Below are 14,814 nucleotides of genomic sequence, written 5' to 3' on the forward strand. Positions count from 1 at the left end.
GCTATTTAGATTCCTCAGTGTTCTATGTATTAATTAAGTAGTGTAGAGTACATATGCAGGGTTGAAAATTAACATGAAAACCAAGGTCGCCTGCAGGGCCAGTTGATGAAAAATCTTACTGGCCCTTCTCAAATTCAACTAGCCCTCCAATTATCACATTTGAATTGTTTTAACTGCACAGGTAAAATTAAAACTATAGTATTTATTGTTGAATAATAACCGTTTGCGTTAAAGAAAACCGATAAATTGACATTTAACTTCATAATGAATAAAGTAAAAATTAATATAAAAACATGTTGTTAAGTTTTAAACCCATACAAACTCAAACTAAAAAAAAAGAAAAAAGAAATCTAGTATAAATAAACATGTTTTTTTTACAAAGTACAATTAAATTACACATATTAAATCTCATTTTCAATACAGGGTAAAAGATAATGCAGTAGAAACAGACTAAATGTAGAACTGCGCGTGCTTTAGTAAACTAGTCTGGGAGTGGCAGTCCTCTTTGTGAAAGATGGATGGAATAAACTTTGTGGTGATACAAGAGGGGAAATTAATTCCCAGCAAATAATTTCCTCGGGAGTGGCTGTTCTCCTAGACAGAGATCCATGGAAGCATCCACTCTTTTGTCAAATGCCTATTCCACTCTGCTTTGTGCAGAGATACGTCCCTGATCATTTATTATGGTTGTGTCATTCAGATTACCTTGGATATTCCATCAGTTGCCTTAAAATTTGTACCACACAAAAACGAGTTAACCTACGCAGTTTGATGGTAATTTATAAAGAATTTGTTTTTGTTTTAATTTACACTGCACTTTTATCCCCAATAAAATATTATTTGAGACGGTATTTGTTTATAAAACTTAATAAATTAATGTTGTTATATGAATTTTATCTTTATTCATTATGTTGGCGCTGTCAAAATAAAGAACATGTTCTAGGTCTTCTGCTGCCAGATCTATAGTTCGCGCCAACATAGACGCAGTGTGTTTTGTCACATTCGATTCAGTTTCAGTGTTGTTGTTTTTTAAACTAGTACCATACTCATCAGACACTAAAATCGATGGTCGCCCAACGGACTACCTCTGTAAAATTCTTAGTCGTCCTTAGCCAATAATGTTTTCAACTAATTTTCAACCCTGCATATGGCATTTATAGTGGACAGATATTTTCTTAACCCAAACTGTGCATCAGAGATGACATTATTCTTTCTATTAATCTGTTATTTAGAATAGAGGTAAATAATTTTCCCTAACAGCGAACTAGAGTAATCTCTTTGTAATTATCTGTATCATTAACATTTCCCGTTTTTTAAAATGGGTATAATACAACCAATTGACGAAGCATGTGGGAAATGACCTGATCTGTAAACATTAAACAGCAAATGTAGACATGGCATCACAACATCCTTACAAGTAATAAAATATTCGTTTAAAATAGTATCATACCCACAGGCTTTATTATTCCTCAGGCTGTGTATCGCACCACATATTTCTTCCTCAGTTATGTCGCCATCTAAACTGCTAAAAGACGAGCTTTCAAAGTGGCTATCATAATCTGATAAAACAATCATCTGCCTCAATCTTGGTTAATGTTCGGTTCATATTAGAAGCAAGTTTAAATAAATGATTATAGAATTCATCAATACTCAGCTCTGATCTGGTATTTTGTTTTCGTTTTTTAAAATGTTTGTAAAATCTCTTTGGGTCATGTTTACGTAAATAGTTTAGCATATTACTGTGTTTAGTCTAGGGAGTTATGTTCATTTTTTGAAGGTTGCATTTTTTTTTTTTAATTTCGCTCAAGTTAATAAAATTTGGGTCATATGTTCCCATGACCTACATGAACTAGAAATCCATTGGTAGCATTCCTTCTGACCACTATCATGTCAGCCATCTTGAAATTCATTGCCCTCAAAAATATAAATAGACACAAGAATTGTGTTGTTAACTGGCAGTCAAAATATATGTAAAATATCCCAAAATTATGGCCATTTTGAATTTCAAGATGGCCACCATTATCAAATGACTGAACAAAATGCTACCAATGGATTTCTAATTCTGGATAGTCTTAAGAATAAAAACAAATACATTTTACAGACTTGAGCAAAAGACAATGCAAATTTACATAACTGCCTGGACTAGTTGGCACTTGTATTGCTTTTTTAATTTATATTCCTTTTTTTTTAAATAGTTCAATACATTAGTTTTATTAGCATTAAATATCTTGGCCCCGTTCCACAAAGCGATCTTAGCGCTAAGATCACCTTAAGTGCATATGTTGTCTGTGCAGTTACGGTGATCTTAGGACTAAGATCGCTTCGTGGAACGGGGCCCTGGATAGCTTTTCTGTACTCGTAATATCTTGTTTTAGTGTTTCATTAAACCAAGGTTTATCCTCACGTTTATCTTTAATCTGTCCTTTCCCTTGCCCGTTAGTTTTACTAGTAGTAACGGAACAGTGAGGTAGGATCAGTTCATTCAGTTCATTTGTAAATTTATTTATGCATGTATTGATATTTTCCTGGCTAGTGTCATTTATCGTACACATATTTATTAAATTACCAATTTTTCAGCGATTTTATTAACTAATACACATGCTAGTTCAGAGCCGAAAGACGTTCAGCCAGACCGAGTGAAAACAAAACGTTCGTTAGACTGGTTTATGCGCTTCACGTTAAACCAAATGGACATGTCGAGAACCAATCAAATAGTTTGCGAACGTTAGGAAGAACGTTTGTTGGCTGAACTGAGGACTGCTTTCAGCGCGAATATACGTCACGCTTCAGTCAGCTGAGACCCGCATGTCAAGAGACATCGTTGTGGACAGTAAATAATATGATTACACACAAGTAAATCTTGATGTAAATTTGAAAAAAAGAAGAAAAAAAGTTGTTGGCATCAACTGCAGTTTCCTTAATTTCCTTTGTCTTTGTTAACTTTGTACCCATGGTCAAGAGCACGCATGCAGATCGTGATCGTGGGAAATGAAAATGCAGCATTTACAATACAAATTGCAGTTAAACTACACTGAATAAAATTAGTTTACAATAATCATGATATTTGTTAGATAATGTTAGATATAAATTTGTAAAACTATGAGGTGATATTTAATAAATCAGCTGGGTTTGAAAAAAACAAAACAAAACATACATTTTTAAAATTATTATTAACGTTTTTTTTCTTTATAAATTGAATAGATGTAATACTGTGAAGTCAGCATTCTTAGCCCAGGTATTTTACAAGCAGACATTACAAAAAACATTTAACATGGCGCTGAAATCAACAGCAACAGCATGGCATAAATTACGAAATTGTTGGGGGTGGGAAAATGATGGGCGACTTAAAAAAAAGAAAAAAAGAAAGAAAAGCAATTCAAACTAACATAAAGATTGCTATTTAAAGAAATAATAAGCTTTACATTAAAAAAATAACTGTCAAATGTTTATTTGGGAAGAAAGGAAGAAAGAAGAAACAACACTCCATAAACATCAACCCACCCCCATATGTCTGCATGTTTGTTAATTTAATGTCACAGGCCTTAGAAGTGGGGGTGGATGGTTGCACGGAGTATTAGTTGGCAACTCTGAAGATAATGCATCAACCCCCGCTGAAAAATCAAAGTAATATATTAAATGCCCCTACCCCATTCCTGTCTTTGATTTTGATCAGGGAATATGGTTTTGTTATTTAGATTTATTCCAGCTTGTAAACAATTAGCTGAAAACATGCATTTTCATATTCATATATAAATACTCTATACAGTACTCCGTTAAACAATTTTAGCTACATGCAGGTATTTTTGATCTAGGGTGAGCCCTGAAATCTTACTTTCTTTACCTCTTGTCTTTTACCCAACAATAATTTTTGATTCTGGATTGCACTTTTTACAGTCTTGACAGCCTGATCAATTGTCTGCGGATCTTTATCCATTGCTGTCACAGCTGCACTTTTATTAATGCATCCTTTCAAAAATGTATCTGTTGAAATAGTTTCTAGAAGTAAATCTGGTTTTTCTGGATAACCATCAGTGACCATTGCCTTAATTTTTTCAGCAAACTCCTCCAGACTTTCCTATGGATCCTGTTGTAATTCTTGTAACTGCCTTCGGATGGTATGTGGAAGGATTTTTCTTTCCAAATCTCTCACTCAGTTTTTTGGGTTTTTTTTACAAATAAACCAAAATCATTTTGGATCATTTGAGATCTTGTACTTTAAAGGTTCAAAGCTCTATCTCTCAAACAATCTACCAAGATGTCAAGTTTATATTCATCACTCCACTCATATATATTTGCCATTGCAATTCAAAAGGTTTCCAATTTCGTTTCCATCAAAAGTAGCCATTCTTGGTAGTGATGGACCCTCAATCTTTTTTCTAGACACTGGATTTATTTTCCTACATGTATGTGATAATTCTGAACACTCTTTATCATCATCATCGTTATTAGAATCAACACTATCATTTGTTTCGCTTTTTAGCTCAAATGGACTTTTATTCACGTTATCATATGTAATAAAATTTGACCTACCACTGTCTATGCGTTCTAGAGCAAGCCGATCTACTTTGTTAACCTGTTCATCAACATGTTTTTATCAACTACAGTGTTTGAGATTAACGGTATCCCGATATCCCGGGGATACCAGAATTTAATTTTGGATACCAGACTTCAAGAACCCAGTATCACACCGGGATACCATATAATGCTGTTGTTGTTTTTTTCCGCTGAAACAAATGAATGAATGAATGAATGAATGAATGTGTAACGACACCCCAGCACGAAAAATACATCGGCTATTGGGTGTCAAACTACGGTAATGCAAACAAATACGGTGATGATCAACATCAATATAAAAAATCAAGATTTAAATAAAAACAGTGTAAAGAACTGTGCAAAAATACAAATATCACAGATAGATACTGACTTTTATAAAAATTTCAATTTGTGCTGTATTGGCCATTCTCAAAGAGAATATTACACCCCTGCACCACGGTGAAGTTACAGCACGCGCAGGGGCCGCTGAAACAATGGAATGGAATGGAAACTCGTTTAACGTGCCCATATCCACAAAGGTTCAGGCACGCCTACCACGGATCCGACCTCTGACTTCGCCAGTGGAGGGTTCCGTGGCAGGAAGGGGTTGGTGGGGGGGGGGGGGGAGGGAGGCAGTTGAGATGATAGGGATAATTTTGAAAAATTTAGATGGTAAGACCAGTGTTCTAAATTTAAACCAAAAAAACAATTACATTAATATATAAAATTAAATATTTTTGAAGCACCGAAAAAAAGGGGTAAAAATAATAAAATAATATAATCATAGGTAGTCAGGATATAGAGGTTAACAATTAAATTAATTGGTGCAATTTTAAGTCGGGCTGGCCAAAAGTAGTTAAATAATATTACAGTAAATTTATTGAACTATAAAACTTATAATATATAATTACTAATTAATAGCCCTGGGGGTTAAGGATTCGCAAAGGGGGGGGGGGGGCTTCGCGCCCAATCAGTTCAGCGGTCCAACAAGCGGGTAGGCCCCGGTCAGCTGGTCCGGATTTCCATGGGATGGAAGTGCCGAGGAAGGGAGGCCTCCTACCAGGCAATCTACCGGTCGAAACCGCCTACGCCCTACCGCACCCTACCACGGCGTCCCCCCCCCCCCCCCCCACCCATCCCGACCACCCCCAAGTTATCCATACAGCAAGTAAGGGCTTTATTTACTATGTTTATGATAAGGGAAGGAAGGGAGGGAATGATAGGGAAGGGATGATGATGATGGTGTACAGCCCGCCAGCCGCCGTCCAGAGAATTGGTGGAAACGTATCGTGTGGTGAAGTTGGTGGATTAATGATTGGTGATTGGTCCCGAGGTGTCCTCCAGAAGTTCCTCCAGCATTCGTGAGCATAACATCCGAGAGGATGAGTCACCTATACGGATGACAAAGTCATTGCTATATAAGCCTCAGGGTCACCCGAGTAACCACTAGTCGTAAAGCGGGTGTCCCTGAGTATCGGCCAGGCTATCTTTTTTTTTTTATCATATTGGTAGTTGGTCGATAAGTTAATAGCCTATTAAAACCTGTTTATAGTTTTAAAAAGGTGACATATATATATTAAAACATCAGATTTTAAGATTGCTAAGAGGAATTAATAATACATTTAATAAAATCTAAAAAAGAAAAATGGTTAAAAGGGGCATGTAGAGGGAAATTGGAAAGAAAAACAAACCATCTGCATGGGAGTGTCCTTCCTTTCCTCTAATAATAATTAACATGTACTAATGTAAAAATAATAATATATAACATTAAAATGCATCAGACACACATTAGCAATGGGAGGGCGGCACCGACACTGCCAGGTGTCCGCGCCGCCAAACCCGTCAGACATATACTTACATTCGCACGTACACTCTACCACCAGGCTTACCTGAGCAAAAAATTGCGATGATGATGATAACTAGTTTAACGTGCCCATATTCCACTAGGGTTTCGAACACGCCCATCCCGAGTCCGACCTCCGATAAGATCGGTGGCCTGACTCAGGATGGAGGGGGGGGGGGATTTTGAAAATAGCAATTAGTAAAATAGTTAATAGAATTAAAAAAAAGAAAAAAAAAGGTTACAAGCCAAAAAGAAAATAGAATTGACTGCTCGGCCGAATATTTATATAATTTGGAGCATTTTAGAAGGGCAGTCCAAAATTAAATAAGAGAAAGAAGAGAGGATCGGATTATTTAATAATTTAAAAACAAAAGGAGTAATTTCGACATAAACTTTTGAACGCAGATCTAAAAGTTCAAAAAGTCCGATCGATATTTCCACGCGAGTGGCCTCGTTAAGGCCGTTTGGGTGCACAGCTTAAAGGGACGAGATGGGTTGCATCCCGTCAAGAAAACACCTAGATTGACAGTCGATAGACATTGAAGGTGTAGTGCTGTGCTGAAATACAGATCTTGAGAAGCCGGATCCGTCTGAACGAGAGAGAGTATCAGACTAGGGTATAGTCCAGTCGTCATGGGTTGGTATAGTGGTGCGGACGGGCCCGACTCCGGAGGATACGAGATGGTATCGCTATAAAGCAAAGTAAAGTCTAGAAAAGAGTAGTAGGGGCCGACCCCGCTTCCTATTTCTTCTTAGAGTGGGGCGGTCAATCTTCCAGTGCTGCTAGGACAGGCTCGCACATGTAGAGACTAAACGCGAACAACCGTGGCTTTCTGCAGAATGGCCGTCATACGAGTCACGAAAAAACAAGTCAACATTGTCAGACGGAGAAATGACGTGGAGGCGAGGAATCTCGCTAAAGAATCCAACCTGGTGGTGCAGACTGTCGAAACGAGAAGCGTTCCAGCGTTCAATCAGTTCCAATGGCCGCATGCATCCCAGTAAAAAACTTCATTTCTCTGACAAAAACAACGAAATGAAGGATTCCCAAGTCGAGCACACGAAAGCACGCATATGCCAATCATAGGAGGTTAAAATTACAACGGGTTGAAAAAAAACAAAACGCCCAGCCATGGTAAGAATTATAATATTTAAGAAAAAGATAACGTCCTTAGTCCATCTTAGTGCTAAGTAAATTAATACTTTAAATTTAAACAAGATATACTATAAACTAATAGTTTAAAGGCCTATACGATTAAAAATAATTATAATGATTAAACATAAACCGGTCACACTGGGGGCCAGACATCCCAAGAGGTATACCCTAATGGACAAATAGTGCATTTAGCAGGGGGAGTCCCGTCTAGGCCCGGGGACACAACAACATAATTGCTGCCCCCCGGGACCCAACCAGAACTTACCGAATGCCGCTTGGGACCCGTAACCCACCAGTAAGAAGACCCGGTGCCTCCATATGTTTTAATTTAAATAATAATTTTGGTACTGTCTACATAAGCTACTAGAGCTTGTTCCACACTGGTTTTATGTTTGGGTGGTGCATTAAATAGGGCTATGGGGTTAAATTTAATATTCAAATCAAACATTAACTTTTCCAATGTAGTACGATGTTTATTATATTTTTTACAATAAAACAAATAATGTCTAACATTGTCAGTTTTATTACATGCCAAACACAGGGAGTTTGGACTCTTCCTGATTCTACATTTACTGTCGTTCAGGCCCATAACTACTCTAAGCGGAGTCTAGTAATTATTTGTTCAGTGTTATGATCGGTAAAAATGGGTTTTTTTAGAACTAACTTTAGGTTTAATTAAATAGTGCCATAATCTAGTTTTATTATCCCACTCTTGTTGCCAAAAAGTAATTAAGTTTCTATGGGCTATGGCCATTATTTCTTGAAAATTAACTTTAATATTAAAATCAATCTTGTCATGAAGAAGGGCTTTTTTTAGCAAATGATTCAGCGTGATCATTACCAGATATGCCAACATGAGCAGGAACCCATTCCAGAACTATGCGATGACCTTTATTATTAATATATTTAATTAAGTTAATAATTTGATAGATTAAGTAAGAGCTCTTGAATTTGAGATTCTGGATAGCTTGGAGAGAGCTAAGAGAATCAGACAGGATAAGAAATTGTTGAATTGAATTATATTTGTTAGAATTAGATGCTATCCACTTGAGCGCTGATGAGATAGCGACCAGTTCTGTGGTAAATACAGAGACATGGTCGGTGACTCTAGCCTGACAAGAGATAGGTTTAGTTGGCAGGTCAGGGATAGTATAAAATTCCATTCCCGTTCTGCCAGAAATAGGGTCCTTGGAGCCATCTGTATAGATATGTATGAAATCTGGATAGAAATCATTAATAGCAGCTTTAAAAATAATATTTTTAAATGGGTCAAATTCAGTTTTAAGAATCTCATTTTTAAGTAGAAATGGGATATTGGGTGGCTTAATTAACCAAGGTGGCCCCAAGGTATCAGAAATAACATCAGGAATCAGATCCAAGAGCTCTAAGTTTGAAGCCATTCTATTATTAAAATTAATAGCAGAATTAATATTAATGCCTAAATAGTCGTTATTATTTGGCTTCATAACAGCAACTGGGTTAAATTTTTTGCTTTAAACCAGTGTTTAAGACATTGTTTGGTGCGCCTTACATTCAGTGGGAGGATATTTAGCTCCACGCGCAGACTGTCGTTTGGAGTACCAGGGGAGACCTTAGCTATGATCCTCAACGCTTTATTGTAGACTGTTTCAAGTCTGTTTAACTGGGTTGCGGAAGCACAGCAAAAGGCCTGAGCACCATATTGGAGTCTGGAGATGATTAAAGCTTCAAATATCATTAATCCAGGTGGTGGCAGACAGAACTCTAATTAAATTAATATAATTATTACAATTATTAACTACATCAGAGATGTGTTTTACAAAAGATAAAGATTGGTCAAAGGTTATTCCCAGGAACTTGACGGTAGAAACTTGAGGAATAGGGGTATTATCCAGATTAAGATTAAGTTTATGTGTTCTAAGTTTAAAGTTAGCAGTGAACAACATAGCGTTAGTCTTTGACTTGGAGATGGTAACACCCCAGGTATCAGCCCAATTTTGAAGTTTATCTATATCTTTTTGAATATCTTCTTTAATTTTTGTAATACACTTTCCAGTCCGCCAAAAGGCTGTGTCATCGGCAAAGAGACCAACACTAAGTTTGGTATCCCTCCTTGATGAACTAGTTAACGCGATAGCTAAGTCGTTAATAAATATACTGAAAAGTGTTGGGGCTATAACTGAGCCCTGTGGGATACCATTCTCCAACACCAAAACATCGGAAAAGGACACCGCTATGTTGACAGAAAAAGTTCTATTAGTAGTAAATCTTTCAATAAATGCAAACATGGGGCCCCTAATACCCATGTTATACACTTTAATTAGTAATCCATGGCGCCAGACCATGTCGTAGGCTTTTTCCAGATCAACAAATACCCCGACAACATTCTCGCCAAAAGTAAAAGCATTAGTGATTTCCGATTGTAGCCTAAATAAGTGGTCGGTAGTAGAGTGGTTTTTTTTCTGAAGCCACTCTGGACACTAGTCAAAAGGTGTTTACTTTCTAAGTAAAAGCTGAGTCTGGAATTGACCATACATTCCATGGTTTTACAGATACTAGAAGTTAGAGAGATAGGACGATAGTTAGAGGGGTTAGTAAGATCCTTCCCTTTTTTTGGAAGACTGATAACGTCAGCACATTTCCAAGCCGAGGGGAGGTAACCCTGTTTCCAGATTAAATTATATAATTCCAGGAAAAGGTTGAGGAGGGTTGAGGGCATATGTTTAAAAAATAAATAATTAAATTTATCAGGACCAGGGGAGGTCCCTTTCCTGTGGGTGAAAGCCTCAATCATTTCCTGGATAGTAAAGGGTTTATTACAACTAGAGTCAGTGCCAGGGAATTTAGCATCCAGGGAAATTTTAAATTCTTTTTCAATGCGGTCTTTATTTTTAGCAAATTTATTTGGGAAGTTATTAGTACTAGAATTTTTTTGAAACGTTTGGCCAAAAACTTTGGCTTTATCCTGGTTATTAATGTACATTCTATTATGGCTTAAAAGGGAAGATTTAGGGAGGGTTTTCCCCTGAATGCGTTTAATCTTTGACCAAACATCCTTACAGTTACTTTTTCTGTTTAATGATGAACAAAAATTAATCCAGGAATCTTTTTTAGCTTTTAATATTGCTTGAGATACTTTAAATTTACTTTCCTTAAAATTAGTAAAATTATCCTTATTATTATTTTTTTGATACATTTTTCTCATTTTATTTCTATGTTTAGTTAAGTTAGATAATTCATCATTCCACCAGGGTACAGAATTAGACTTGGCTTTATGGTTAGAAATTGGGATAGTTTTATTGGCTATATTAATTATACCATCTGTAAGGTTTTTTTATTAAAACTATCAATATTTTTATCTCTAATACTATCCAAGTCTAACTCAGAACACCTAGAAAAGAAACCTGGCCAATCTGCTTTAAAAAAAATCAATTTATCCTTTGCTTTAATTGATTCCCTCCATGCCCCATCAAGATTATAATAAGTAATGATAGGGAAGTGGTCGCTATTGAAGTCATTCATGACCTGCCAGTCGCATTTAGAAGCCAACCCCTCTGAAACTAAGGTGAGGTCTAAACAGGTCCAGCAGTGATTGGAATCGGAGTAAAAGGTAGGGGAGCCATCATTAATACAAGTAGTTTGAATTTCCTCCATACATTTTTCCATGATGGTCCCTTGTTTACAAGTATTGTTGGATCCCCAAAGTATGTTACGGCAATTAAAATCTCCAACAAGAATCATATTAGAGTTATGATCTTTAGAAATAGTTTCTAAATAATTATTTAACGTTAAGTTTGATTGGAGGCTGCCTGGATGGTTATAGTAATTGTATATATTAATATTTTCAAATCGACCATAAACTGTTACACCCATGACCTCTATGTTAGTGTGTGTGACCTTAAGAGGTATGCGAGTATATGACAGGTCATTTCTGACATAAATAGCTATTCCTCCCCTATAGGTGCCACTAGTATTGTGGAAGAAGCTAAAATAGCCTGGGATATTAAAGGAAGTAAAGTATTTTTTATTTTTAGCTTTATTTAAATTATTATCGGCTAGCCAGGTTTCTTGTATACATATAATATCAATTACTGGTTTATTATTAATAATATAGTTTTTAAGTTCGTCTCCATGTCCACTGGATTTCAAACCCCTAGCATTCCATTGTAGAATGGCCAAACCTTTGAAAAAATCAATCTTATTATTACTATTGTTTAACTTATGCGTAAAAGTATTAGTTTTGCTAAAATTATTATTACTGTGTGTGTGGGGGGGGGGGGGGGGGGGGGGGGGGTATTTTATTTCTCTTGTCTCCCATAATCGGTATTAAAGCAATACTAGATTAAATTTAAATTAATAAATAAAAATTATTAATCCACATTATGGTGGCTAGGAGTGGAGACAGGAGTATGCTTGACCATTCTACGAGTGTACCAAGTTAAGTTATTAGGTAGAACACTTGGCTCACTAATGGAAACTCCTAGATGTTGTTTAAAAGAAAGACAGGCCGCGTGGGTGGCTAATTTAACGTCCTCTTCACTGATATTCCCTTTAATAGTGGCCCCCAAGGAGCAGTCCAGAAACAAACCAGTCAGGATGCGCATTAATTGCACAGCCGTGATTGGCTGGTCTGGACCGGTTATAATTCTGTTTTTAATCAAGGGTGGGGGAGGGTTTGGATAGGCGCCCCTAACATTAGGATTGTTCGGTCTGGGATGTGGGTGGGGGTTGGGCGGGGCATGTCCAGATGTGTGTCTAGTACGCATGACTTGGACCCGTGAGGCACCGGAAGTTAGCGCGGACGACTCCCTTGGTTTGGAGTTGAGCAATCTCATGGCCTCCTTGTAGTGACTGCATTCTTGGCTATGTGTGAAATGCTGGCCTCTACAATTTGCGCATTTTAATGGCTTAGTGCATGGATTGTCTAGTCCGCGCTTAGGGTGCTTGTCCCCACACCTGAAACAAACCGGTCCCCCCTCGACCTACACTTCCTGACATTATGTCCCCACCTCTGGCATTGAGCACATTTTATGGGTTTGGGCCGGAACAACAGCAATGGGTAGGCATGATGTCTAAAGGAAATTAAATCGACACACTTATTGGGATTTTTAAGGAGAATGTCCCAGAATCCATTTCTCCATACGGTTTACATTTTTAATCTCTAAGTCTGGGTTTTCTTTCATTAAAATATTTTGAAGTTGGGTAGCAGACATCGGTCCGGGTGGCATCCTGACCAGACGTCTGCTGGGGAAATCCTGTATGTCATCTAACTTAGTGGGTTTGGGACCGACCACTGTAAACTGCGGTGGTTCGGCAGCTCCTACACTATGTTGGGGGGCGACCCCAGAACCGCCCCTAGCGGGTTCCACCCCTTTGTAAAAGGTGTCGGGTAACTGAGTACCCGTGGGTGGTGGAGTGGAGCTATGAGGTTTGTTAGGGAGGGGGGATATTCATCTTTATTACCCATATGGGCTCAAATATACAGGGTAATATTTTTTCGATCTCTGCACAGTGTGCAGATTGCTTCTACAGCCACTGATTGGCTGGCTTAAAAATCACGACGTTTGGTTGGTTGCTTGGCATGGCCGGAACTTCACTTTCATTCATATAATGTTTCCATTCATGAGTCCGATTACACGTACGTTATACGATCTACAAAGATTTACAAAAACAAATAGACTCATTTGTTTCGTAAACATGAAATGGTATATTTTCATAAGCAGCGGCTTTAGTAATATATAAAAACAATTATTTTCAAATGCAAATACAGTCGTATTATTTTGTACTGTAAACATTTGGCTGTAAAAAGAACGCCGTTATGCTATGACGTCACTTACATTACGTCATGTAATGTGCGTAAGATTATATGACGTAATGGCTGATGGCTTTGTTGTAGACTGCAGACGAATTTTTACATTAAAAATCAGTTAAAATTGACAATGGGTAATAAAGAGAATAACCAACTCGCTACGAGGAGTTACGAATTATCTGTCCCTCGTGAATGAATGTTGTAAAACCCTCGCCAAAGGCTCGGGTTTACAACATTCATTCACTCGGGACAGATAATTCATAATTCCTCGTAGCTCGTTAGTTATTCTCTAATTATTACCCATATGGGCTCAAATATACGGGGTAATATTTTTTCGATCTCTGCACAGTGTGCAGATTGCTTCTACAGCTACTGATTGGTTGGCTTTAAAATCACGACGTTTGGTTGGTTGCTTGCCATGGCCGGAACTTCATTTCATTCATATAATTTTTTCATTCATGAGTCAGATTACACATACGTTATACGATCTACAAAGATTTACAGAAACAAATGGACTCATTTGTTTCGTAAACATGAAATGGTATATTTTCATAAGCAGCGGCTTTAATAATATATAAAAATAATTGTTTTCAAATGCAAATACAGTTGTATTATTTTGTACTGTAAACATTTGGCTGTAAAGAGAACGCCGTTATGCTATGACGTCACTTACATTACGTCATGTAATGCGCGTAAGATTATATCAAGTAATGGTTGATATTGTAGATTCCCGAGGAATTTTTACATTAAAAATCAGTTAAAATTGACAATGGGTAATAAAGTGAATAACCAACTCGCTACGAGGAATTGTGAATTATCTGTCCCTCGTGAATGAATGTTGTAAAACCCTCGCCAAAGGCATATATGCCACGAAGGCTTCACGCACGCTTATCTCAGGCTTAATCTCTGACTTTCGCCAGTGACTAAGTCCGGGACAGATGGGGTGGGGAGGGGGGGGGGGGTAAGTTTGAAGTGGGCAGAATTTGGAGTGCGAGTGCGAATAATTTTTACATGCTCATATACCATTAGAGTTTCGAGCATGTCCGTCCCGTGGCCTGTCTCTGGATAGCCAGGGGCTTGCCCCGGGACAGAAAAAAAATTAAGCGGACAATTTTGAAATTTACATCCAAAAATTAAATGATGGGCCTTTAAAATTTTGATGCGCATCTCTAATTAATATAATTAATAAAGAAAATTCTACTCATTAAATTTGGTCGCTAAATTAGATCGGGTGGTCAAAAAGAAATTGGAACCTCCCCTCCGGATAAAAATTAAATCCACCCCCGTCTACATCACCCCCTCCTTGGCGATATGGGAAACGACCCTGAATCATTGACCTCCCCTGTGGGTGAACGGTAGAACCACCCCTTCGGGGGTTAAATCCCTCCTGGTAAGAAATGGGACTACTCCTGGTCTGATTACCCCCTTCTGGGTATGAAATTGGACCACCCCTGTCTGGGTAACCACCCTCCGAGGAAGGACCGAAATCGCCCC

The sequence above is a fragment of the Gigantopelta aegis genome, chromosome 1 (genome assembly GCF_016097555.1).
Source record: "Gigantopelta aegis isolate Gae_Host chromosome 1, Gae_host_genome, whole genome shotgun sequence".
Lineage (NCBI taxonomy): Eukaryota > Metazoa > Mollusca > Gastropoda > Neomphalida > Peltospiridae > Gigantopelta > Gigantopelta aegis.